Raw genomic sequence first — 24565 nt, 5'->3', positions numbered from 1 at the left:
GTGGTATAAAAGACAACTAAATAGTCCCGTATTCGAGTGCAAAATAAAGGCCCTAACCGATAACCTCTTTTTCCACTTTGCTAAGTGTATCTCATTCTTCAGGTGCACATTACTTGCTACAATCTTGACTAATATACTTTGTATTTTGTTAAGTTATCAAGTAATGTATATTGTAAATTCTAAAGCAAAATTTAGTTAAATACTTCACCCCTAGTGAAAGAGAAAAAATATTCAACTTTGTTTAAAATTTTTGCAATTTTTTCAATGAGTATATATTTTTTTCTCGTGTTATGTGTGTCACATTCTTAAACCCGTAGGTCTACTGTGTAGAACACAGCCTGCAGAAAACACTGTAAAAATTTCATGTAAATTGATTCAGTAGTTTCAGAGAAAAATGCACTTGTTTGAAAAATGTCAACTTATGGAAAATTACATTTAAAAAGGAATGAAATATGAATTAGATGCACCGCCAAATTTAAAGAGATCATTTAAAGGGCATATCTGAAGAAATACCCCCCAAAAATTTATATTATTTTAAAGAGGAAGTTTTGTACTCTTTTTTTTTTTAACACAAAATAAAAAGTCGAATTTTTCACCTCTAATCACTACCTGGTTCCCTTAAAAGGCAACAGTTTAGTAACTTCCACGAAGAAGTCAAGCAATGCAAAATCATTTCCTTGAAGTCCTTTTCGATGGAATTCTGTTCAGGGCAAAAACTTTTCTAGCTGCCGTTCTTTATTAAGCTCGCAGTAAAATACGTTGGAACTGTTCATTTTTTCAATTTTGCACTCAATCGTGTCCACAAATACAAAAATTCTTAAAATCCTCAAACTTAAGTGCGTTTTTACAAACACACTCGAAGTGACGAACGATAATTAATCATCTAAGAAAGAAACTCTACGTACCTACTTACGCAGAATCCTTATGTCCTTATTTCTCAATTCTTAATCATTGCATCAGAGTAGTCTTAGTGCTTCGAGAATTCGAATTTTTTTTTAATTTTCTCTTGGTTTATGGCATTCTTCTTCCTCCTTCCAATTGTGTGATATAGCTACTTCTACTACGTCATTCCACAAATTCAGAGGGCTTGCACTGTTACTATACGGATTGCTTTGTCGATTCCTATTAGCAATATCGTTTTTGTTCGTTATGAAGGAATACTTTTTCAAGTTTCTTAAAGTAAATAAGAATTAAGGGTACATGTACGTGAACGACCACAAATATTATCACGAAATGCAGGCTCTAAATTTCAAAAATGTTATAAACAAATGAACTCACAACTGAACAAAAATTACAAGGTACCACAAAAAGACTTGTTAGAACTTAAATATCTGATAAAAGTATAAAAAAGTTTACTAATAATATTTTTAGAATACACTCCTTACTTTAAATTAAATTTTCCAAAATTTGAACATTTTTAAACATTTCAGAACTCCACAACCATTAGAGACAGAATTCTGAAATTTTTTACACTGATTTAACATGCATTTATACAAAAGAGACTACGATAATGGTCATTTCTTTGGAAATAGAAAAATTGTCATAAAACATGTAAATTTGATATATTTTATATAGGAGAAATAAAAAATTAATTTTATTAAAATAAACAACTCTACATGCCTCAGAGTAGTCTACTTTTCAGAAATGAGTGTTTATTACATGCAGGAAAAATATTAAAGATGTCAGAGAGACCAGAACAACGTTATGGTTACCAAATGATGTAACTGCAGAATATATATACGATGAAAGAGTAATGGAACGGAGAAAAATTCTCTCCGGCGCCGGGATTTGAACCCGGGTTTTCAGCTCTACGTGCTGATGCTTTATCCACTAAGCACATGTGTGGACTTCGGTCCTGGGTTCATAGACATCTATGACGTAGTGCAGAGGGCGGCCACTAGAGGGAACCCGAGAGTTGGAGCTTAATCTGAGACGATTCTAACCGGCGTCGGAGTTGTATCCGATGTGGCTTAGTGGATAAAGCATCAGCACGTAGAGCTGAAAACCCGGGTTCAAATCCCGGCGCCGGAGAGAATTTTTCTCCGTTCCATTACTCTTTCATCGTATGATGACGCAGAATATCTGCATGGAAATATGATATGTACTTCGGTACATTAAAATAATATATAGAATATATATATTTTTTTCATACTTTGATAAAACTGATTTGAAAAATATTAGTATACATTTTTATACCTTTATCAAGTATTTATGTTCTAACAAGTCTTGTTGTGGTACCTTGTAAATTTTGTCCAATTTTGAGTTCATTTTCTTATAAAATTTTAGAAATTTAGAGCCTGCATTTTCTGATATGTGGTCGTTCACGTACATAAACCGTTAAAGGAAATGAACAGACTTACATACACACATACTGGATTGATCGCCCCTTCATTGGTGGTGTAACATTTATGCGGCAACCTAAGATAAATGATCTCAGATTTTCATAAGAGTTCATTAACTTGAATTTGAATTTTCTTGCAAGTGTCTTTTCTTGGGGAAAAATTTCGTGAAGTAGACGGGATGAAGTTAAATTCAAACGGTTCTACTTACAATGGATCAAGATTTAGGGAAATATTTTTCCCCACTTCTCTGGTTCAGCCATAAATTTTTAACTGAACGATCGGCATTAGTATCGTGTATAGGAAGTAGGCTCAAATTCCCACATTGTTTGCAGCTTCTCTTCGTTTGTAGTTTGAAATATTTAATAAAAGCTTCCATTTGAGGGATTGAAGAATGGTAGAAACTTACCCTTTGGTAGAGTGGCTCGTAATCTCCGGTTAGAGAGAGCTGACAAGCTGTGCAATATCCTTAATTTGACGCGCAACAAACCAACAGTATTAAATATAATCTAACATGAGTAGACATTCTTGAGCAAAATTGAGATATGGAACGGTTTGCCTTGTTCCTAACGTTTGTGGCGTCTGTTATTTTTTATCGTGCACTGCATTCAAAATAGACAAAATTCATTACTTTGTCAGTCGATTGTAATTTTATTTATTTAAATCCACAACCAACAGAAGCACGCTTCCAATTACAGGTGGCTTACACAGATACACAAAATACATAAAAAAAAACAAACGCAAACGAAAGAAAGAAAATGCATAACGGTAATTGATGCTAGAATATAATACTGCAGTTAATACAGTGCCAAATGTCGATATAATGATGCAAAATTATTTAAAAAAAGAGTAAAAACATTATAATACACTTCATAATTTAAATATCTAAGAAAATAAAATTCTTTTTAATATTGTATGTAATTTTTCAACTGTTAAACTGAAATCTAATTGAGAATCAGAGTTTAAAGACAGACAGTTGTATTGCATATAACAAACAATGGAGAGTTCCTGAAGAAAACGGTTCTAGGAATGAGAATAACAAAAGGTTGCCTATGACGTAATTGTTTTTTTACATTGAACTGAAGGAATTTAAGAAAATCGCAGTTATTCAATTTACCGTTAAGTGTTATGGAGTAAAATTTGAATATTTATTAAATGTTAAATGTTATGTTTTATTTAACGACGCTCGCAACTGCAGAGGTTATATCAGCGTCGCCGGATGTGCCGGAATTTTGTCCCGCAGGAGTTCTTTTACATGCCAGTAAATCTACTGACATGAGCCTGTCACATTTAAGCACACTTAAATGCCATCGACCTGGCCCGGGATCGAACCCGCAACCTTGGGCATAGAAGGCCAGCGCTATACCAACTTGCCAACCAGGTCGACTTGAATATTTATTAATCGTCGAGATTTTAAAGTATTATAATTAAATTCAAAATGTAAAACTGATTATATGAAATTTGCTTGTCATAAGACACGTGATGTTTTTTTTAAATATAAGTAACGTAAAAATCTTTTCTGTATTCTTTCTATTTGCATCTGATGGGACTGGAACTGAGGTGACCATATTACAGACGAATACTCTAGCTTACTCCTAAATAGTTTTATATAGAGTATCAATAGTATTTATATTTTTTAATTCTTTTATATTTCTGATCCTTGAAAAACTAAATTTCTCTGGTTACGACTAAAACATCTCTCGAATTGGCTGAAAAGGACTCGAATATTAGGGAATTTCCAAGCTGTTTAATATTACTAGTTGAGCTTAGAAAGTCTTTTGCATTTATCAGAGTTCGTTAGCAAAATTTATTCGTGCCATGAAACGTAATATTTCTAACATGACAATTTGATATCTTGCGAAGTGTAGCTGCGAGAATCGCATTACACAAACAGCGTATCATTTCATTGCTCTATCTGGGGTTTTAAGCTAAATTGTAAGATTAGACAGATTGCAAAAGTGAAGCTTCTTAGGTCCAAGGAGACTCGTGTGATCGTCACTTCGTAGCCAGTAGGCTGCTTCGCTGGCGGTGGTAAGCAGTGCCTGACTGTTGTCTACATTATGCCTACCGAGAGGCGAGGTTGCCGTGTTAATTCCTCTGCAGTTGTTCGCTCTGCATGCAGTATTTGATTCGCACTTATCGTAACAATTAACTCGTGTAAGATACCTGTAAAGTGCATCAATGAATGAGAAAAAATTCCATTAAGCGTGTTTAAATTGACGACTTTTAATTTAGGAACCGTGAATAAGGAATTTCTTTATAAATACCTGGTATATCACTAATATGACGAAACTACTGGGAAAATATTGCAATGGTTCGATTCTAATACATTAGGATTAAATTAGAAAACCTTTGATATTAAATTTAACATTAATCGCCCAGGGTATGATTTTGATAAATATTTAAAGTTTCTCGGCATTCATATTGATCGTGATTTAGGTTGACGTACGCGCACAAATTCTATTGCTAAAAATATTTGTAAAGGCAGTGGCGGTGCGTCAATAAGTGCACGTGAACACCTCGTTTCCATTAATGCACGACTAGTTTTATTTGATACCGTATTCACGTAGTGGGGATATATATCAGAATAGAGTATTTTAAACTTCCCGCATCTTGCATAAACTTATGTAAACTTGGCAACATCCGTTCACGTACAAGCCGTGCTCTTTTCGAGATGGTTACAGGAATTTCACGCATGCGCGGGAGAAAATTGTCTTTAGCTGGCCGCTTATGACTCGTCAAGAGCACAAAGCGTTAAGTGAACATGATGAGTATCTATCCTACAGATGTCAGGTGCATCGATGCCTATCGTTCACGTGCTATTTCTCGAGGAGGAAATTTAAAAGCCTGTAGATGTCAGCATCTGACTGTAGGAACGTTTACTTTACGTAGATGTTTATATGCTGCTACGAGAGTGTAGTTTGTGAATTACTATACTTCAGTGTCGGCATAATAGCATAGTTTGGCTTTCAAACACGTGCTGGCTGACTGGTGGTGGTTGTATGAATTTAAGTATCTGTATGGTAGTGTATAATATTTAAGAATAATATTTACTGGCATGTATTTATAGTAATCTATGCGAATGGGATTACAGTACTGGTATAGGCTATAGTGTATCAGTGTGTTGTGAATAAAAATATATTACTGAACACACGCGTTTGTAAATAACGGGACTGTGGTATGTATTCATTTTTAACAAACGTAAACAATGAACTCTGTTCAATGAAATTTGGAACAGTAAAGAACTGGGTAAACTGGCTTACCAGGAAAAATTGGAAATAGAAAGACTGAGTTTCATTATAATAATAATAATAATAATAATAATAATAATAATAATAATATGTCGTTTTGAATTTATATACGGTTTTTTCGATGGTGAAACATTGGAATCATGACATTTCATATTGGACTAAACGTACAATTTCAAATTCTCTTCGATTTTTGAACCACAAAATTGTGAACACGCATAATATTTTATCACGAGCCGCCACTGTGTAAAGGTATTTTCATTTTAAAATCATTGTCACTGCCTTGATTCAACTTTATTGAAGATTCACTATGTTTTTATTTAGTCACCGTAGTTATGGGACCCTGTTATGGGAAACCATAGCTTGAACTTATTTTGCAGAAGAGCTGTAAGGATCATTTGTGGATCTCCTTTTAGGTCGCATTGTTAACCACTTTATCAAGTTGGATATGAAGAGTTCGCGAGGAAAAACGATGAATGTCACATTTCTGTTAAGGATTAGATAAATAATGATCTAATTGAGTCTATAACTGCAAGATGTAGTGCTGTTTCTATGGAAAATGAAAGGATTACTGTATTCGTGGTGATAATTCTCCTTTTTATCATTTTTCATAAGAACATTAAATTTCGTAGTGATCCATTGAATTAGATAATGACATGAACCTTAACAAAACTGACACATTCATTGTTTTTCCCGCGAACTCGTCATATACTTAAGTTTTGAGCGTCCTCATTTACATCAAAGAAGTTTAGATTCAACCGCTAATTGTTACATTCATGATTTTTCCAGCCGTAATAAAAATATTTATCCTAATAAGAATGAACTTAGTATGACTCAAAACTGTTTTGTCACGGTTGCAATAAGAGTTTATAACAGATTACCTTCTTATACAAAGTAATCTTCTTTTCAAAATATTGTGAGTTTTATTAGTTACAACAATGTATTTTATTCGTCACAACAATAATTCCTTTCTACAATTCACCTTAAACGCTCTCGTCAACAATTGGATCTTCACTCAACAAAGTATTCGTTATAGCACTCCACCGACGACAATGACAGTTTACTTGGATTATTACGCACAACAATGAACTGTTAATCTTAACTAATATTTACAAAGCACTATTTACAAATCGGAACTACCAGTTCTCAGTTCACAGTTCTTCTATCTCAGTCACTCGAGTTCACAGTATCTCGAACCATAGACCTTCAGAGACAGTTCACTGTACTCGAACTCGGGTCCCTCCAACTGCGGTCCACTGCACTCGAACTCAGGTCCCTCCAACTGCGGTCCACTGCACTCGAACTCAGGCCTTCGGATGCTGACGCAGATGCGGACGCACACTCGAGTCGAACTCCGGTACACAAGACTAGCTTCCTTGCTCTGGCTTTCTCACTGACTGAATAACTGAAAACTGCTGTCGTTCCTTCGCGACCGTAATTTATAACTACAGCGACGTAGCCTCGAAGGTTCCACCCGTCTCTAGAGATGGCATTCCAGAGAAATCCAGAGCCCTCTCCTCTCTACCAGCACCAGATGCGCGCGCAAACTCGTCGCGTGACGTAATACACCCTCTCTCTTCTCTCCACCGCGCGACGTCACTCAATGTTCCGTGGAGCCTGTGCGATCTGCTTTCATGCGGGACGCTGGTCGTGAGTTCGAATCTCACGTCGCTGTCACAATATATTTAAAAGGTACCTCAAGATTAAATTGAAGACAAATTCTTTTTATGGCCTTGAGGAATATTTTAATATTAATTAGTACCTTGTTTCGACGTTGCTATACATTTGTCTCCAGCATGAAATGCATACCTATGTAACGCTGATTCACAAGTCTAACCAAAATCACGCTTGTACATGGAAAGCACTTCATATTAATGTCCTTTCTAAAATTGCTGCTTTATCGCGTAGATTTTTCCGAGTCTTCGAACGCGTTTCCAGATTTTAAAACTGCGAATTTTAAATTAAGTACAGCAACCAACAGCCATGAACAGTCAAATTACCTCTGAACTCTAAATTTGGAGACTAATAGGCCTACGTGTGGAGTTCAATGGAAAGGGAAATTTCGTAATGTAACAATTTGTTTTTCTGTAGGTTATGTTAGTATAGAACATTTTCTTGATCTGAAAATGACTACTGAAATATATCGAATTCGTAATCTGATATTACTCCATTTCAGGTAACTTTCGACGCTGCTAGATCTAAACGACCAGGAGTTAAGGCTAAACTTCAGGAGGTTGACAGTTCTATCAGCATGTACGTTGTTCACGTGATGTGGAAAGAAGACCGAACGTGACGCCACTTAATATTTCTTTATTGTGGCGATGAAAACTTTCCACTGCGTGGAATTAAACCATGTTACGTAAGATTGTAGTGCGCAAGCAACTGTAATGTAACTTCTTGTAATGCTGTAATATTTACATGTACAATGTAAAAACTGTAACTTGAAGAAAATAAAGGAGTTCATGTTTAAATTATTTCACTTGTAAATTAATTTATGTATCTAGTAGAAATCAAATCCGTCAAATTTTTCAGAATCTGGATTTAGCTGCGACTGAAGCGAGAAAATTCTTGTTCTATTATGAATTGCGGGATTATCTTGGTTTACGTGCAATATCAATAGAGATAGTTTATTTTGCAAAAACATGTGGAACATGTATGGCATCGTCATATACGATTTAAAATACATGTCATACAATGGATACAAATTAAGTACAAGAATATTAAAAAAACTCATCGACATCATACAATGGATTTGCCAATAATATAGTCCTAAATCGTGTCCTAAACACTCGGAATGGAAGATTCCTTATATCAACAGGTAGAGTATTATGCAGATGACGTGAATATGTTAGGAGAAAATACACAAACGATTAGGGAAAACACGGAAATTTTACTTGAAGCAAGTAAAGCGATCGGTTTGGAAGTAAATCCCGAAAAGACGAAGTATATGATTATGTCTCGTGACCAGAATATTGTACGAAATGGAAATATAAAAATTGGAGATTTATCCTTCGAAGAGGTGGAAAAATTCAAATATCTTGGAGCAACAGTAACAAATATAAACGACACTCGGGACGAAATTAAACGCAGAATAAATATGGGAAATGCGTGTTATTATTCGGTTGAGAAGCTCTTATCAACCAGTCTGCTGTCCAAAAATCTGAAAGTTAGAATTTATAAAACAGTTATATTACCGGTTGTTCTATATGGTTGTGAAACTTGGACTCTCACTCTGAGGAACATAGGTTAAGTGTGTTTGAGAATAAGGTGTTTAGGAAAATATTTGGGGCTAAGCGGGATGAAGTTACAGGAGAATGGAGAAAGTTACAAAACACAGAACTGCACGCATTGTATTCTTCACCTGACGTAATTAGGAACTTAAAATCCAGACGTTTGAGATGGGCAGGACATGCAGCACGTATGGGCGAATCCAGGAATGCATGTAGAGTTTTAGGAGACCGGAGGGAAAAAGACCTTTAGGGAGGCCGAGACGTAGATGGGAGGATAATATTAAAATGGATTTGAGGGAGGTGGGGTATGATGATAGTCTGGATTAATCTTGCACAGGATAGGGACCGATGGCGGGCTTATGTGAGGGCGGCAATGAACCTTCGGGTTCCTTAAAAGCCATTTGTAAGTAAGAGTATTAAATAATTTAAAAGCAAAGAATATAAAACTATTTTGAGTAATACTGTATTTACGTTTGTCAATGTATAAATTTGTATTATTTCTTGTAGAATACTTATGAACAGAAGTACATGCTATGTAATTATTGTTATTCCGAATGTAAAGGAGACAGGCCAATACATACATTGACGGCAATGTCAAAATTTGTGACCTTATAAAGAGGTTTACAATGAGTCGTATTTGATACTCCATGAATTAATCTTAAAGCCTTCTTTTGTAATATGAAAAGAGCTTCAGCAGAAGTATGGTGACCCCAAAGAATAATACCATAATTTAAATGACTTTCTATATGGCTATGAACTATTGTAAACAATACCTTGTTAGGTAAATTATTCCTTAACAACCTTAACATATATAGGCCTTTACTTATTTTCTTAGCAACATAGTCAACATGAGTTTTCCATCCCATTCTAGGCTCGAGAAAGATGCCCAGAAACCTAACAGCAGTATTACTAATAGTAAGACGATTAATACCAAAGTTTAATTCAAAAGTTTTGTTACAATTAATCATAAGGTTATTCGCATTACACCAATCAACAACCCTACTTGATACATCAAGTTCCATAGACAATGTCACTATTTTTATGAATAGTATTAACGGCTAAATCAGCAAACAAATAATTCCACTTTAGTCAGTAAGGGTATCCACGTAATGTTCGGGAATTTCATCTTCGATATATAAACTTAAACAGTTCCCTGCTGCTGTTGAAAATCATAACTACTATAGATAAAACTGATCACTGAAATCGGTGACAATGTTGTGTACGTAGCGCGGAAAATTAAAACCGATTTTAACACTAATTTAGTAAATTCATTTGAAAATAGAAAGTCTCGTATTAGTATTTCGCACAACTTAACAAAAGTAAATTAACAACGGAGTGCTTTAAGTTGGCCGTTGTCATGAAAGTTGGGGAAATTACTAGTGTGCACCGCTAGTGTCTTGACAAAATGCACGAGCTGTACTTGTGAACCACCTCCTCCCAATCCACCAACGTTGAAAAACATCTAATATTGTAAAATTTTATAATTGGTTAAATATTGCAATTAGAAAAGAATTGTGAGAGCCTTTTTTTCTTTCTTATGATATGAATCATCAGTTTAAATAATGGCTCTCACACCCCTTACACCCTGTAACAGGTTAAGGGGACACTCAACTATATTTTGGACCTTTTTCCTATTTGACCAATCTTTTTCAAATCTGGAGAAAAAGTTTAATATACACATGGAAAGTAACATGCAAAATCTCAGCTAATTAGATCCAATACTTTTCAAAATAAAAAATATTTCAATTTTTAATCAATAATTAATTGAAATATCACTTACCATTTTTTTATTTTTTGGCTGTGTGCATTTGACTGTGACTTCTTAATGAGTAGGGGAAGAATTCTGCTTATTGATTTAGTTCTGTCACGTAAATTAGCGTAGAAATTTAATTTTTCATTTCTATGACACTTTTTCTCCAATTTTTAAGTTGAGTGTCCCCTTAACAATGCTTAAGCATCTTCCTGTGCCCAAATTTTTCTTTTCCAGTCTCCTGCCAATCCTTTACGTTGCACAGTTTTATGAATATCCTCCATCCATATAATCCGTGGCCTTCTCCTCTTGCCCCCTGCCTTCAGGGGTCCATTCCAACATCTGTCTTGGCAGTCTGTCCTCCGGGAGAATGCTCCATCAGTGACAATAAAGACTAGTTTCGAAATAAATATAATTAAAAAAACAACAATAATAATAGTAATAGTAACATGAATTTTATTGCAGATTTTCAGCAAGTACACAGGTGGTCTGTCTGGTGGATCAATACCCTGGCGGTCGTCGCCACTTGGACGAACTCCAGAACGAAACTTCGTCTCACGGTAGAACTCGAAACTAGGCCGCTAGATGGCAGGGTCTATTTAATGCATACTAATAATATAAAAATATAGATATAACAATGTTATTGCGAACTCTGCGTAAATATTATGACAAACTACATTGCGTTGATCAATGATTACACTTTATGCAATCCTTTTATGAAGGGTTTTCGGTTATATTTATAACAGTTAATTAAATATTAATGAATTGTAAAGAGATATCCAGTGAGTAGATGAACGTAGGGTGGACATAAGAGGGCTGAGTGAGGACACCTCGGCATACTTACCTGGCGTAGGGGTTACCGTGATCATGAAGGCGGTTCCCCCAGGGTGAGACCCTTCCATTGCACTGCGGTTGGGTTGACCCCTGCGATTGCTCCAAATGTGAGTAACTCGGGCGCGTAATTTTTGGTAGTCGGGACTGCGTTCGCGCTGTCCCGGAATTATTCTGTCATCTTAAGTTCGTTTTTTGTTGTAGAATTTGGTATGGTTTTGTACTGTAGAAAATATCACTGAACGTTGATTGAGTGATGGATAAATTTAGTTCAATTTACAGATTCGTTCACGGCGTACTAGTTCGTTTAGGTGATTTAGTTCGTCTGAGTAAGTTTTACGCACATAATCAATTAGTTTGAGAAAAGCTAATGCAATTAATCATTTAGGTCGATTAGTTCATTTAGTAAGCTTGAGATGGAAAGGAAAGCTGACGCAAAGATATAATCAGTATTATTTTAACTTTTAGGAATATATATACTTATTCGGTAATTGTTTGCTCTTAAAGAATAACTGATTTTAGGGAAGTACATTACTTACTGTAGACCAGTGTTATTTGTCACATTTATTTTTTGAGAGATTAACAGCAATGCAGTATCAAAATATTTCATCGTTGCAAACGTTGATCATATGATTAAAACTACGGTGAAGTGAAAGCTTGAAAGAAAAGAAATATTATTGAACTGTAAACCGTATAATCCAAACCCAACTCTCAAATTTCTTAATAATAATGATATAAAATCAGAAAATAAAATAATCTTTCTTCAGACATACACATTTGGGGGACCGCACAAAAAATAACATATAATTGAACAAAATTGTATTGTCGGCAGAGGAACAGATGGAGTCTCTCATTAAAAGCATCTTAAAAATATGCTCCCTTACCACATCTATCATGCGGAGGAAGCAGGGGCGCCGTTAGCGATAGGGGCACAAAGAGGGCGTGTCCCCCAATATTTGGTCTAATTGTTTATTATTATAATAATTAATTTTTACTATTAATCTGTTTACATGTGTTTAATAACATATGTTGTATTATGCAATCAGCAGTACAGATTTAAATAAATAGCGCCCTTAAACTTTATGTAGTCTTAAAGATTTCAATTTTCTTTAGTTTCTAATTTCCCCCCAAAATAATATAGCCAACGGCGCCGATGAAGCGAGAATACTCTATATCACAGATATTACATTCAAAAAATAGATCGAATGAAATTTAGGACATGAAAATCCATTCATTAACTGTTTTCAACATGAAGTTCCGAGTTTCGAATTCGGGACCCCAGTGCAATGGTAGAGTTCGAACATGTTAATTATTCGTACACAATATCGATCTAAAAGAAACTGTAAACTATTAGTTACTTTACTTTTAAAGAGAATTTCAAGTAACATTTAAAAGAAAATGTACGTAACTGGTCACTAACGTAGCGATTCTGAGTGTAGAAATTAAGAATGTGTGTTGGAATGCTTAGATCCTGAATCCTACTATTTACTTCAATAAATTGAAGACAAGTAAATAATGTATTTGCGGATGTAATATGGGAGAGCATTATGGTCAATGTGAAATTGTGATTTTGTAATGCATTTCCATGAAACGATAACGAATAGATATTGTAATAAAATTTTATTAAGGATCAGTATCGTTTAATGTTTGTCGGACTTAACCTCAAACCATTTCTTAATATGTCTACGAACGATACAAACACAACGTAACCAGACTGAACCACTCATGCTCATGTGCTCTTAACCTCAAATAGAATCGGCAGGGTAATGAACTATAATACAGTATTAGTGTCCGCATTTTATAAGTTGTGCAGAATGATTATGAAATACCGAATTTAGTATCTTGTTGTGAAACACGGCCTAACACTCCTGTCGTTATGGGAACGGCTTCCCACAATGCATTGCTTCTTCTCTATCTAGTTCGCGCAGGGTTGCCAGATAAAGGAATCGAAACCGTCGTACTAACTTATAAAAATTGTCGTACTTCAGCATAAAATTGTCGTACATTTCTCAACTTCCTAATATACTTCTAGTCCACCGCTGTGTAGTAATGGTTAGCACGTCTGACTGTGAAATGAGCGGGCCAGAGTTGAAATCCCAGATGAGACGAGTTATCTGATTGACGTTGTTTCCAGGTTTTCCCTCTACCCATTAAGAGCAAATGCTCATTACGCAGTTGACAAAAGAATCGCAAAATAAATATAACTTCGGCGCGTTTAGACTTCTTAATGCAACTGCGGTACTATTTAATTGATAAAAGTTTTCCTTTATCGAACAAACAAGGAAGTTAATAAAATTAAACTCGTATTATTTTGATATAACTGCGCCGTCTACGTGAAACCTAGAGCTCGAGATGACAAATTATGACTTGCATGGCAAGCATAGTTACAGATCGATTTTCAAAGCATTGCCCCTCCCCCCTTAAAAGCATGTTTCTTTCATATTAGTCTAGGACATATTAAATGAAGAAAACTTATCTAAAAGGGACGAATTAACCATACATTTCATTTTAATTATAAACCAACATAAGTTCCCAATTATGTTTTTCCTTTCAGTGAAATAGTCGTACACAATTTTATTTCGTACGACATAGTGTGCGGTCGTACGTCGTACACTGAGTCAAAATAGTCGTATGCGTACGACTATAGTCGTACGTATGGCAACCCTGAGTTCGCGAACGACTTCACAAAAATTTCAAACTAGTTCATCGCGAACTTTCCATCACCACTGCCGATTGAGTGCAGTAATGAACGGCTGACATGAACGTATACATTTCTAAACAGTTTGTTGAACAGTAGGCATTAAAATTAGTGTACATTATTATTTTTATTAGTCTATTATGATGATGATGATGATGATTATTATTATTATTATTATTATTATTATTATTATTGTAGTAGTAGTAGTAGTAGTAGTAGTAGTAGTAGTAGTAGTAGTGCCGGTATTCTTCGAAATAATATCGTTAGAAAAGCGTTCAAAGAACTGTGAACTGTAAAAACAGGGTTACATTTAATACGAAGCACTTACTTTTATGAGTGGCGATTTTCTTCAATATAATATTGTTAGAAAGGCGTTGAGAAAACTGTAAAAATATTTATGATTAAAATAATATAATATGAATAATAGTACATTATGCAACGAGCCTATAATGATAGTAATTAAGAAGCGAGTATGGATGTTTATGAAACGAGCGCAAGCGAGTTTCATAATTTTCATACGAGCTTCTTAATTACCATTAGGCCTATAGGCGAGTTTCATACGACTTTTTATGCTCGACCATAATTCTAACTTGAAATTACAGTAATCAGATGTATACATTTTATTTGTATCTGACAAGATCGGAAGTGACCTTGTTCTAGGTCGTGAATTGTGAGATCTGCGCAGACGCGAAAGTATTGATTTTTTTCCGAGGAACAATAATGTCATTGACCTTGTGTAATCCGTTAAACTTGGTATAACTTTGATTATTGAATTCGACATTGAAAAAGGAGATGACAAATTTAATTTATTTGAATATTATTTACAATTAACGCTAATTATTACAGTAACAGAACATAACCTTCTGCGACAGTATTGGATTTCCAGCCTCCGTGACTTTTCGCTAATTCTCTTTCGATTGCATATCCGAGAATAATCGATACTTGCGGTTTTATAACGGTACAAAGCTGACTCGTTATTGGCTGAACACCTACAAGCTGAGTTGTCATTGGCTGAAAACACCTGAGCTTTAATGAGTAGGTGTACTTTAATGACATGCATTAAAGGGCTGCTACCAGGTGTATAATTACTACATTTCGGCATGGTCGAGCATAATAGTACATTATGCAGCGGGCCTATAATGATAGTAATTAAGAATCGAGTATGGATATATTTATGAAACGAGCGCAAGCGAGTTTCATAATTTTCATACGAGCTTCTTAATTACCATTATAGGCGAGTTTCATACGACTTTTTATGCTCGACCATATTTCTAACTTGAAATTACAGTATTCAGATGTATACATTTTATTTGTATCTGACAAGATCGGAAGTGACCTTGTTGTAGGTCGTGAATTGTGAGATGTGCGCAGACGCGAAAGTGTTGATTTTTTCCGAGGAACAATAATGTCATTGACCTTGTGTAACCCGTTAAACTTGGTATAACTTTGATTATTGAATTCGACATTGAAAAACGAGATGACAAATTGAATTTATGTGAATATTATTTACAATTAACGCTAAATTATTATAGTAACAGAACATAACCTTCTGCGATAGTATTGGATTTCCAGCCTCCGTGACTTTTCGCTAATTCTCTTTCGATTGCATATCCGAGAATAATCGATACTTGCGGTTTTATAACGGTACAAAGCTGACTCGTTATTGGCTGAACACCTACAAGCTGAGTTGTCATTGGCTGAAAACACCTGAACTTTAATGAGTAGGTGTACTTTAATGACATGCATTAAAGGGCTGCTACCAGGTGTATAATTACTACATTTCGGCATGGTCGAGCATAAAATAAATTATGATACTCCTCTTAACACGAGACTACTTTGCTGGAAGGACAGACTGTTACGAAGGAAAAACTCCACTACGTTGAGATTCACTGCTGCTGTCCACTGAACTATCACTACAGCCTAAAGATATTATCAAATAAATAAATAAAAACAACTAATTCACATTTAAACTAATTCTAGCACAAAAGTTAGTTTCAACACATATGCGAAAAACTGAATTCTGAATAGCCTTATTTTCAAATGAAGTGTTGCAACAGCGCTTGTTTTTTTTGTGACTGTCCCGTACCGATACGCTTCACTGGCTGCAACCTCTTCATATGTTACTCCCTTCGATGAACGAACAGTCAAGCTCGATTCATACTACATATATATTACGTAATCTTTCCGTTTACGTTGCATTAGTATCCGTAAATAATACTTATTAGTGTTTAAATGAATGAGCATATACACACTTCACGATACCTATGCCTTCCATTTGTACACAATATTGTATCGGAGCAATATTCAGGGAACGTGTATTTATTTAATCTGACAGGATTAAGGCCATAAGGCCTAAAGAGAGTTTGTTTCGTGATGGTTAATAACAGACAAGGAAGTTCTATCTTCTCCTATCTTCCCCCTCCACACCCATTCGTGATATATCCACGACACATGATAAACACACAGGACTGGTCTCGCCTTCTCTGCTGTATATTCTATATGTTAGACTTTAGCCACGATTACATTTTAAATAAATTATTGTATTTAAAATAGATTATTACGTCTACTTCTTATGTTGTTGATATTATTTGTGTGTTATACTACCGACGTTTATTTTGTTTACATCGGTTTAATTAAATGCATTGGAGAAAATTCATGAGGAAACCCTCTCTTCAACATTTTGAAATTCTCTTATAGAGTGCAATCTTCTCAGTTTATGAACAGCAGTAACATGACATTAATTAAACGATGGAAAAAATGTGTAGTGTACCCTAGTAACGACAGAGGGCATTGCTGTCGCGAAGAGTAGTTTCAATATTTTATACATTTATGAAGACTTATATAAATCTAGATGTCAAATATTTAATATTTATAACACGACATAATTAAGAGATAGGTTTGGAAGTAAATCCCGAAAAGACAAAGTATATGATTATGTCTCGTGACCAGAATATTGTACGAAATGGAAATATAAAAATTGGAAATTTATCTTTTGAAGAGGTGGAGAAGTTCAAATATCTTGGAGCAACAGTAACAAATATAAATGATATTCGGGAGGAAATTAAACACAGAATAAATATGGGAAATGCCTGTTATTATTCGGTTGAGAAGCTTTTATCATCCAGTCTGCTGTCAAAAAATCTGAAAGTTAGAATTTATAAAACAGTTATATTACCGGTTGTTCTTTATGGTTGTGAAACTTGGACTCTCACTTTGAGAGAGGACCATAGGTTAAGGGTGTTTGAGAATAAGGTGCTTAGGAAAATATTTGGGGGTAAGAGGGATGAAGTTACAGGAGAATGGAGAAAGTTACACAACACAGAACTGCACGCATTGTATTATTCACCTGACATAATTAGGAACATTAAATCCAGACGTTTGAGATGGGCAGGGCATGTAGCACATATGGGCTAATCCAGAAATGCGTATAGAGTGTTAGTTGGGAGGCCGGAGGGAAAAGACCTTTGGGGAGGCCGAGACGTAGATGGCAGGATAATATTAAAATAGATTTGAGGGAGGTGGGATATGATGGAGAATGGATTAATCTTGCTCAGGATAGGGACCAATGGCGGGCTTATGTGAGGGCGGCAATGAACCTCCGGATTCCTTAAAAGCCATTAAGTAAGTAAGTAACACGACATAATTAATGAGTTTAATTTACAATTATTATACATGAAATAATCTGTTACAAATAATTTATATAAACAACGAAACTTTAAGATTGGTGGAAAGTCACATGACGTAATGACAGTTGAGCATCGGGACCCGAATAATGTCCAGGTGGACAGTGACGTCGGTGTTGTACGTTTACTTGAGAGGTTATTTTGTTTACATCGGTTTAATTAAATGTATTAGAGGAAACTCATAAGGAAATTGTCTCTTTAAAATTTTCAAATTCGCTTATAAAGACAGTTTATGAACAACAGTAACATGAGATTAATTAAAGGAAGGAAAAAATGTGTAGTGTACCCTAGTAACTACAGAGGGCATTGCTGTCGCGAAGAGTAGTTTCAATATTTTATACATTTATGAAGACGTATATAAATCTAGATGTCAAATATTTAATATTTATAACACGAAATAATTAGTGAGTTTAATTTACAATTATTAAACATGAAATAATCTGTTACAAACAATTTATATAAACAACGAAATTTTAAGATTGGTGGAAAGTCATATGACGTAATGACAGTTGAGCATCGGGACCCGAATAATGTCCAGCTGGACAGTGACGTCGGTGTTGTACGGTTATTTGAGGTCTCGAGCTTGGAGGGTTCAGTTCGACAGCGAGGAAGAATAGCCTAGCGAAGACTCTGCCAGTGTGTGGGACTACAAAGTGCGATATATTTGCTGTCTGGTATTTGTGCATTTTAAAATTAAGTGAACTTTACAAAGGCAACGTCTAAATTTCCGGGATGTGATACATGAATTTTCATCAGGGATTATTAAATGTTCGTTTTTTCAGTTTCCTTAGTTTGTTTTTTGATATGATTAATCAAAAAGTTAAAATAGTTAGTTTCGATCTAATCGATAGAATTGAAATCGACTATTCCTGAAATTGTCTCGAAATAGAAAAAAGAAATTGAAAGTTACGAAATTGTCAACAGTTTAAATTTAACTTTAAAATATGTTCGGTGAAAGCGAAGTATAGTTTCCTCGCAATTACTCGACTTGATATAATCGGCAGTAATAGGCTATAAACTAGAATATAAATTTCACGTAATATACCAGAAGCCGTTCCATATGATTGTTCTTATTTGATGAATATGTAACGGGAACTACAAACTGATCTTTGTTCATAATTAACCCACGTCGGATGAAATTCGTTCAATGAGAATTTTCTATTAATGAATTTACGCTGATTGCAGCATTGTCTTGAATAATCATTGAGATTTCCGGTTTATAATTTCAAACTTTCTCTGAATGAGACACGAAAGGTGGTCATGAAGCAAGTCGACTTTCTTTCCACTGGAAATTCTTAAGTCGTGAAAGATTTAAATCACATTTCATGTTCATACTTCAACGAAGGACACTACTTTACACAGACTAACAACTAATTCTATCTTCCATGTGTCGTAGCTCTGGTTAGTAGTCTAGTAGTTGTAGTTTGTAGTTTGCTAGTCTGTAGTTGCATGGTTTTAGGTGAATGGTTGATCTGTTTTCAATTACACACGGCATTTAACCCGCATAATACTTGGTGGTGGACATTTTGAACAGACTAAGTATTGAACATTGAACGTGATTTATTTAAAATTAATCCCATTAATTATTTCTGTAAAAGGCTTGTCTTGCAGTCGCAAAAAGTTTGAGGATTTTTTATCTAGTACGTTTGGCTCTGTCTGCATTGCGAAATATTGGAATTGTTTATATGGCAAATCTACACTTGACCACAAAAAAATTTAGGTTAAGTAGGAAACTCTACTTGATGTGTACCTCGTACTTTCATACGGATAATGCTTACAATAATAAATTTCACTCCGTCGCATTTCTTTTTAAAACCGTAGAGTTTCGTTTAAATATTGGTAAAGTTCTGTTATAATTCTGAATTATTTAAGTAGTGTCGTGTTTTGACAGAATTTCAACAAAAATTAATCCAACATTCGTACGTAACACGTATATCTACGCAATAACTTGGTTAGGATGCGTACTAAGTCGATAAAATGTTGAAATTTCAAAAGTATATTGGAGAAAATAAGTAAATTTATCGGTGTTGAATTTACGTGACGTTTCTAAGGAACGTTAAATTACAATCATCGTTACCTTACTGCCAACGTAACTTCTCTGCAATATAAATTCAATGAAGGTGAACTTGATAAAATTTTTCTTTTAATCAAATTATGTATAGTAATACATATTCACAACTAACACGAGATGCATCGTCTGATATTTTGTTAAAAATTACGGCTTAGTACTTCAATATCTCGTGTTCATAAATCCTAACGGCAAATACATCCATGAAGTCCCTGCAGTTTGAATATAGTTTTCGGAGCTCGAGACCATCGACCAGAACGCAATTACAATATTGAGGTAAGACACAAGTAGTCACTAAAACAGAATTTGTCAAAACCAGAACAAAAAAGTGGTTAAACCTCCATATCACCGCAAACTACACACTGGAGACTGAAACCTTTTCACATGCCTCGGCTTCGTTATTCAGCTATTCTCTCCTTTAACCAAACTCTATAACAAAACTTAAATCAGACTTCAGTCCCGTGTGTGTTGTGGGGAGATATCGAAGTTTGGCCCTCTAAGGAATTTATTTCATTAACTTTTGATCGCATTTGTTTCAGATTACGAACAACCGACTATGGATATTGGAGTCTTCTTTCCTAAAGCTGAGAGGTCTCTACTTCCATGGAGCCTTTATTACAGATCCTGAACTCTGAAGAGGATTCCTGAAGTAAGTTGGGTTCTACTTTCTATAACACCGCTTTACTGAAGCTTAAAACATGTTAATTCAGACTTGCTTGTAAAATAATTTGTTTTCGAAATTTTATGGAGTTTTTTAATTAATGCAATACACAAATTCCAATAGTACAGAATATTAGAAGATATTGTACTTACGTAAAATAATGGTGAAAATGGCGTATCTTATAGCCGTAAATGTCATACTATGCATAAGAGTTTGACTATTTTAGTAGGGCGTATGGGTGTCTACACGTTAAACTTTAAAATAAAAACAATGGTTACTGTAGAGTAAATCTTCTTCCTTTAAAATAATTGATCAATGTAGAGTATCCACCGCCCACTGAACGAATACGATTTTGGAATAGACACCGACGCACTTAGGTTAGTTTAGGCTTTTATTATTCCCGTCAAGATGAAGGTGAAAGCGATTGAGTGTGATCTTTTGTTTTCTATGTTGGCAGTTCAAGTGCGTCGGTGTCTATTCCAAAATCGGCGAAAGTCGCTCAACGCTAGTTTCACCCGAATATTTCACTTTTATCACTGCCAATGTTGCACTATAAACCAATTTTCGGCAATCTAATGTAAAAGACTGCCTACACAAGGAACAAGTTATACTAAATGTTTAGGATTACTGTAAAACTGGCCTATGTCTCCTATAGTGGGCGGGACATAAGTAACATTCACCAACTTATAGTACACATTGAATTGAAGTTTTAGCCAGTTAACTGTTCGTAATTACTAAGACACCCTACGAAAATTATTAATTTATCAGCAATATTATGCCCATAGGGTTTATACCAATCTTTACCGTGGGGGGGGGGAACTAAAGATTAGTAAAAGCCCTAAGCTCATATTAGATACATAAATTTTCGTAGGGTGAGATTCAGTACCCATAAGTAGTGAGTGGCTAAAATTTCAATTCATTGTGCTATTATATGTGAATAGTGCAGCTAATCAGACATATAGCGAATTTATAAAATTTATTAAAGTAAAAAATATATATAATTTTTAAAGGGAAATATTTACTCTAAAGTAACCATTCTTTCTTACTATAAAGCTTGATGTGTATACACTAATCACTGAAGAAAAGAAAAATTGCGAAGTATTATATATAGGGCTACTTGAAGATAGGCTGTTTTTACCATTATTTTGCATGCGATAAGTACTATAAAGATAAATATAGCCTGTCCCATATTGATGTAATAGGTCTGATGGTGGGAGCACGAGGTACCATACCCTCATTCTTTGCCAACAAATGTAAAAACCTAGGCCTAACACACAGCATTGTGAAGGAAATAGCCATTAGTGCCCTCAAAGGATCGGTTCAGATATTGAGAAATCATTTGTATGGGAGTGATAATGGAAATTTCAAGTTATCTTAACCGATGATTGATTGGTTTAGATATCAATGCCAATACGTAAATCCGTACTATTATTTTTCTCGCGGTATATGGCATTCAAATCATTCTAACCTATCTGATATTTTTTCCCCCACTTTCTTAATTGTAAATGATAACAAACTCTACTTAGGTGTAAATTTTTCTGGCATTTTGTATATTCGATTCCCTAACCGTTTCAAATGTATATCATTTTACCTTTTAGGTGTGTTTCCAAAGTCTATGTAATACGCTTTGTCAAATCTGGCAACCTTTTCATAAGGGAAGCTAAATTTATTATACTCTTCTTAGCACTTCTACCCCAAATCTGCAACACTCAAAGGAAACTTAGGATGTTGTCGAATAAAGTATCTATTGCCTTGTTTACAGATTCAAAAATCGCGCCAAACCCGGAGGAACGCCTGATGGGTCAGCTTCGCCTGCCGTCCCCAAGTCGGACTTCACCCGAAGTTTCCACAGCAGTGCCAGAGATCTCCACGAATAGTAGGACTGCACATGTTGTCCCTTTCATTGCCTTATGCTCAGTAAGGGTCTCTGGCTGAATCTCTCAGAACTTCGCGAACCACACCAGGCAAAGTGGTTGTAGTTCCGTTGTAGGATTTAGTTTGTAAGCGTCAAGTTGTCTGGCCTGATTCGAGATGTCGCTGCATAATTAAGGACGTAGTGCATTGTTGTGTATTTTGTTGTGCTTTTGTTTGATGTTCTCGTCGTTGGTCAGGTTGTTAGGCTCCCGATTATTTGAGGATTTTTTTTAGGGTGTTACTTGTAAGACGTGCCAATGTGCTGGGTTGCATTGGTAGAGCAGCGCATCGGCAGGCTGTACGAGACTTGGCAACGGGTTCAGCCAGAGGCGGACATGAGGCAATCGAGTGAAGAGGTCGATAGTAACTTATTCCAAATTTTTAAAATTCGAAGTTAATTTAATTCTCCGGACTCAAACTCGGCACTTACTAGTATATAATTAAATGCTTTGTGAGGTCATTACTTTATTCCAAATTTTTATTCCATATCGATTTCAGTTACTTGAATAAAACTTTGCACTTATTAGTATATAATTAAGTGCACTGACGTAATATAAAATAAATGCATTAAGATCAGTAATTGCACAATTAATGAATCATTAATTAAAGAGCACTTTGTCATGAATATTGACGAAAAAGTAACAAAACTATAAATAAGACCTCTTCACTGAATCTATCGGCATGCGTCAGGGGTAGGGTTAGTGCTGAAGCACGTCATTCGACCTCGAGTGAGGAGTATGGCACTGAATCCTAACCTAACTAGTTCATTTAAGAGTAGCTGGATATCTTCTGAAAATCAAATTCTCTTCACGTACTCTTAGAATTGATCTGGTTAATTTATAGACGAATTAATCAGCATCTCTGACAAATACTGGCGACTTCTGATATGAATTTATTAATTCACAGAAGGTATCCATACAGTGTAATTGACGCATGCAATGGATTCGTCCCCTTAAATTTGTAGAGAAGCAGCAAAATTTCGATCGTAAACATATTGGAGTATAATTAAATGTAAAGTGAATGATTAATAGTAAATGTAATTATTGAAGCTTTAATTTGAATAAGATATTTGCAGTATACTCAGACTTGAATAATAAATGAAATATACTTGTTAATGTAATGAAGTAACCGATAATTAATATTTAATTGAATTATAATGTTAAAGTAATGAAGTAGTTTTATTAAGTATTGATAAAAATGAAGAAAGCAATGTCTTGATAATTGCTGGTGCACATTGTTTACGATCGTGTCGGATTTCTCCGTTGCTGTGGATCTCGCCGGTGTGCTGGCAGCCGGGCGGTGAGCGGAGTTATCTTCCGGCCTGGAGATGTATGTGTTCGCGCCTCGTTCTTCGACTCTCGTATAGCTAACTAGCCCCCGTAGGTAGAGTTAGAAGGCGTGCGCAGATGCATGTTCAGGCGTGAGGAGATGCTACGTGAGCCATCATTGCCAATTTCTTCCAAATTTAAAACATTACTAGAAAGTATGCGGACCATTATTAACTTCCCCTTCATGATCCTGTGACTCAACGTGTCGAAGGGGTGGCAACAAGGAAATGTGCCGGAATCACGAACTTAAATGTACACTTGATGCGTGTAATCATTTCTGAAAAGATTTCGTGAAAATGACGTCAAATAAAATTGAATAAAGCTATTAAATTTTCCCTCCATGGTGTACTATAACATACTACTGTGCTCCAACCACGAGAAAGTCTCCAGGGAATGAAGGGAAGGGGGATTCGAACGACTAACATTAAAGAATCGTAACAATCGATTCGTGGTATCAACGAATCGTCGTTCAAAAGAATCGTAACGAATCGTCGTTCAAAAGAATAGTAACGAATTGACATGGTATCGTAACCCACGATTCTATTTACTTGTTTGATGTAACCTGTCAGCGGACATTTCCGAACCTTGCCGAATACTCCCGAGCGAGAGTGAAATCAAAATACTGCATTTGTTAAGCATGGAAAATAATGAACACAAACATGAAATTTGCATAGTTAAATACAGATGTAACGCAAAACATGTACTTCATAATAAGGTTCAGTTGATAAATTATAATTTAGAAACATTATCTTGGGTAATTTTGTAGACTAATGGAGGTCATGCTGAATGGTTCCAGCCAATGAGAAAGAGACGAT

General features: G+C 35.2%; 1 non-coding gene across 1 annotated transcript; it reads left to right on the top strand.

Annotated features, from left to right (window-relative positions):
* The first annotated feature begins 11403 nt into the window (after window positions 1-11403).
* Window positions 11404-11565, top strand: LOC138692297 (U1 spliceosomal RNA). Its single transcript, XR_011330050.1, has one exon. It is a non-coding gene; the product is annotated as a U1 spliceosomal RNA (small nuclear RNA).
* Window positions 11566-24565: the final 13000 nt, after the last annotated feature.

The sequence above is a fragment of the Periplaneta americana genome, chromosome 16 (genome assembly GCF_040183065.1).
Source record: "Periplaneta americana isolate PAMFEO1 chromosome 16, P.americana_PAMFEO1_priV1, whole genome shotgun sequence".
Taxonomy (NCBI): domain Eukaryota; kingdom Metazoa; phylum Arthropoda; class Insecta; order Blattodea; family Blattidae; genus Periplaneta; species Periplaneta americana.
The sequence above is the reverse complement of the archived record's forward strand: the minus strand, read 5'-3'. Positions and strand labels throughout refer to the sequence as shown.